This window comes from Caretta caretta, chromosome 9 (assembly GCF_965140235.1).
Source record: "Caretta caretta isolate rCarCar2 chromosome 9, rCarCar1.hap1, whole genome shotgun sequence".
Lineage (NCBI taxonomy): Eukaryota > Metazoa > Chordata > Testudines > Cheloniidae > Caretta > Caretta caretta.
The window spans coordinates 59696070-59700448 of record NC_134214.1 but is presented as its reverse complement, the minus strand read 5'-3'; the positions used below and the strand labels follow the sequence as shown (position 1 = coordinate 59700448).

Sequence of the window (4379 nt, the reverse complement as noted above, 5' to 3'; positions counted from 1 at the left end):
ACAGGTGTACACATTGTTGGCTGGTCAGGGAGCTAGCCTGGGACTTGTGAGATCCAGGTTCAGATCCCTGCCCTGACAGCAATTTCCTGAGTGAGCTTGGGCAAGTCCTTTAAGCTCAGCTCCCCTAAGGTATTTAGGCTCCTATTGAAATCAGTGGGAGTTTTAGGAGCCTTAATACCTTTGTGGATCTGGGCCTTAGCCTCTCTGTTCCCCACCTGTGCAATAGGCCAGATTAAACCCTGCAGACTGCCGGTGCTCAGATGGGGCCAGAGACGTACTTGTGAAAGGGGCAGCCTGGGAGAAAGGACTTGCTCACGAGCACATGGCAGCAGAGCTGGGAAGAGGCATCCTGGCTCCCAGCCCAATGCTCTAACTACTAGTGACTCTGTCCCTGCTTAGAGTACGTGTTGTCCGGTCAGGTTTCCAGGCCAGCTGCTCTCCGCAGGCAGAGCGCAGGGGCGCTATGGATGATGCGAATGGTCTCACCCCTGCAAGCACAGGCTGCGTCACTGAGTTTACTGTTATCTCGCCTGGCTCCTATGCTGCTGGCGCTGGGATCCCCGCCTCTGCAGATGTGTTTGGCTAAAGCCAGAGCTGATCTTGTGAGGGGAGGGGCGAGCCCTGTTCCAGCAGGGTGGGGGACTCCCCATGCCGGGGCGGAGCATTCACCGCATACATTGTGTGCCTGCTGGCTGAGCAGTTTGAGGTCCCCAGTGTTGTGCCTCACACCCAGGCCACAGAGTCTGCCTCCCTCAGGAAGTGAAAAAAACCCATGGTTGCTATGCAGCACGCCCGCAGGCAGAGCCTGGCTCCCAGCACTGTACAGAGCTAGGGGTGGCCAGCAGCTCTGTTGTCACAACACGGCGACCAGGCGTTTCAGGGCATCCTCACTCTCAGAAGCAGTAGCTTTCAGTGGGCAGGGTGCCAAGCTGAGAGGCAGGAGGCCTGGGTGACAGTCCTGATGGTGATGTTTGGCAAGTCCCTTCACTGCTCTGTGCCTCAGTTTCTCCATCTGAACCATGAAGCTGATGCTACTGACCTACCTTGGTAAGTGCCTGTGGCTGGAGAGCGCTACCCCTGTGTTAAATGCAGTCCTCTCTCTCTCTCCTTAGGAACTCCCACTCTGCTCCAGTTTCTCCTGCTGGGTGCTGGGCTGATCTCCGGTGTTGGTCTTTAGCCTAGATTCTCAAGGGGACTTGGGGGCCTAACTCTGGCTGATTCCATTCTCCCTGTGGAAAAAAAAGGCACAGGTAGAGACCGTCGAATCGTGGAAGTCAACGAATGGCTACGCAGGTGGTGTCGGAGAGAAGGCTTTGGATTCTTTGACCATGGGATGGTGTTCCAAGGAGGAGGAGTGCTAGGCAGAGACGGGCTTCACCTAACGAAGAGAGGGAAGAGCATCTTCGCAAGCAGGCTGGGTAACCTAGTGAGGAGGGCTTTAAACTAGGTTCACCGGGGGAAGGAGACCAAAGCCCTGAGGTAAGTGGGGACATGTGAGATACCGGGAGGAAGCACAAGCAGGAAAGCGTAAGAGAGGAGGACTCCTGACTCATATTGAGAAAGCAGGAGAATCAGCAAGTTATCTTAAGTGCAAGAAATGCACAAATGCAAGAAGCCTGGGAAACAAGCAGGGAGAACTGGAAGTCTTGGCACAGTCAAGGAATTATGATGTGATTGGAATAACAGACTCTTGGTGGGATAACTCCCATGACTGGAGTACTGTCATGGATGGATACAAACTGTTCAGGAAGGACAGGCAGGGGAGAAAAGGTGGGGGAGTTGCACTGTATGTAAGAGAGCAGTATGACTGCTCAGAGCTCCAGTATGAAACTGCAGAAAAACCTGAGAGTCTCTGGATTAAGTTTAGAAGTGTGAGCAACAAGGGTGATGTCATGGTGGGAGTCTACTATAGACCACCGGACCAGGGGGATGAGGTGGATGAGGCTTTCTTCAGGCAACTAACAGAATTACAGGCCCTGGTTCTCGTGGGGGAGTTCAATCACCCTGATATCTGCTGGGATAGCAATACAGCAGTGCACAGACAATTCAAGATGTTTTTAGAAAGTGTAGGGGACAATTTCCTGGTGCAAGTGCTGGAGGAACCAACTAGGGGCAGAGCTCTTCTTGACCTGCTGCTCACAAACTGGGAAGAATTAGAAGGAGAAGCAAAAGTGGGTGGGAACCTGGGAGGCAGTGACCATGAGATGGTCAAGTTCAGGATCCTGACACAGGGAAGAAAGGAGAGCAGCAGAATATGGACCCTGGACTTCCGAAAGCAGACTTTGACTCCCTCAGGGAACTGATGGGCAGGATCCCCTGGGAGAATAACATGAGGGGGAAAGGAGTCCAGGAGAGCTGACTGTATTTTAAAGAATCCTTACTGAGGTTGCAGGAACAAACCATCCCGATGTGTAGAAAGAACAGTAAATATGGCAGGCGACCAGCTTGGCTTAACAGTGAAATCCTTACTGATCTTAAACACAAAAAAGAAGCGTACAAGAAGTGGAAGATTGGACAAATGACCAGGGAAGAGTATAAAACTATTGCTCGGGCATGCAGGCGTGAAATCAGGAAGGCCAAATCACACTTGTAGTTGCAGTTAGCAAGGGATGTTAACAGTAACAAGAAAGGTGTCTACAGGTATGTTAGCAACAAGAAGAAGGTCAAGGAAAGTGTGGGCCCCTTACTGAATGAGGCTAGTGACAGAGAATGTGAAAAGAGCTAATGTACTCAATGCTTTTTTTGCCTCTGTATTAATGAACAGAGGATACTGTGGGCAGCACAGCATGGGGAGGAGGTGACCAGCCCTCTGTGGAGAAAGAAGTGGTTCGGGACTATTTAGAAAACCTGGACGAGCACAAGTCCATGGGGCCGGACGAGTTGCATCCAAGGGTGCTAAAGGAGTTGGCGGATGTGATTGCAGAGCCATTGGCCATTATCTTTGAAAACTCATGGAGATCGGGGGAGGTCCCGGATGATTGGAAAAAGGCTAATGTAGTGCCCAACTTTAAAAAAGGGAAGGAGGATCCGGGAAACTACAGTCAGCCTCACCTCAGTCCCTGGAAAAATCATGGAGCATGTCCTCAAGGAATCAATTCTGAAGCACTTAGAGGAGAAGAAAGTGATCAGGAACAGTCAGCATGGATTCAGCAAGGGCAAGTCATGCCTGACTAACCTAATAGCCTTCTATGACGAGATAACTGGCTCTGTGGATGAGGGGAAAGCAGTGAACATGTTTATACAGACAAAACTGCACAGGATCATTTCAGGGGACAAGACAAGATGTCACATTTATATAATAACACAATTTGATTTAAAACTAATAACTAATATTTAATACCTATGTATACACACAAACATCAAATGTTCTGCAGCTGCTAGATAGTTAGCAGTCCTGAATGTAGCTTGAGTTTGTGGCTTGAGTTTGCAGCTTGTGGCAGCTAACTGGCCAGGAAAGCCGGGCACAAGGAAGAATTGGGTCTCTGTTGGGCATGCACCGATGCCCTTCTATGTTGGCAGCAGAATGTTACCCTCCAAAGTCTTCCATCTCACCCGTCCTTTTTGTAGGCTTTAGTTTGAATCCAGAGTCTATAGGTCTTGCTGTGTCACGCTGCCTCTGGGTCCGGTGTGACTGATCACCCGTCAATTGCAGACATGACTTTCAGCCTAGGACCTGGCTTTGATGTTTCTTCAGTTGTACTTTTGTTCTTTTCTTTTGAGGGTGGACTCCTCTTACTTTGTCAGGTCTGTTGTCTGCATCTTCAGCCGTTGGTGTTTACACTTTATTTCATCCCGACAGGCTGGTGCTGGAGGTTGAGTCCATCATCCATACATACCTCCTTCACACATCTAAACTACACTAATCAGATTACAGCAGGGTTTTGCAAAAATGAAGTGAGCATTTTAAAATGGAGTTTGGGACAAGTTAAAATGAAGTTTGGGTTACAACATGGACAAGTGTAAGGAATGGCAAACAGTGAACAGAAGTTACAATGTTGAAGCAGTGCAAGTTTCAGTGATTTAAGCAGCAATTGGATTGAAAGTGAAACTCAATTAGCCAGTTATTGGGGTACCCGGTTTTATGAATGAATGTAGTTTCATTCATAATACTTTACTTATGAAGTTATATTAATAAAGTGAACAATTAAAAACAATTTCATTGATCAGTTCTACACGTGTTATTCCTTGACTTTAGCAAAGCTTTTGATATGGTCTCCCACAGTATTCTTGCCAGCAAGTTAAAGAAGTATGGACTGGATGAATGGACTATAAGGTGGATAGAAAGCTGGCTAGATCGTCAGGCTCAACGGGTAGTGATCAATGGCTCCATGTCTACTTGGCAGCCGGTAGCTTTTGTTCAATATCTTCATTAATGATCT

The 4379-nt window shown here is 48.5% G+C and overlaps 1 long non-coding RNA gene across 1 annotated transcript; it reads left to right on the top strand.

Annotated features, from left to right (window-relative positions):
- The first annotated feature begins 701 nt into the window (after positions 1 to 701).
- LOC142073206 (uncharacterized) lies at positions 702 to 4163 on the top strand. Its single transcript, XR_012669945.1, has 2 exons — positions 702 to 1047; positions 1245 to 4163. It is a non-coding gene; the product is annotated as an uncharacterized LOC142073206 (long non-coding RNA).
- Positions 4164 to 4379: the final 216 nt, after the last annotated feature.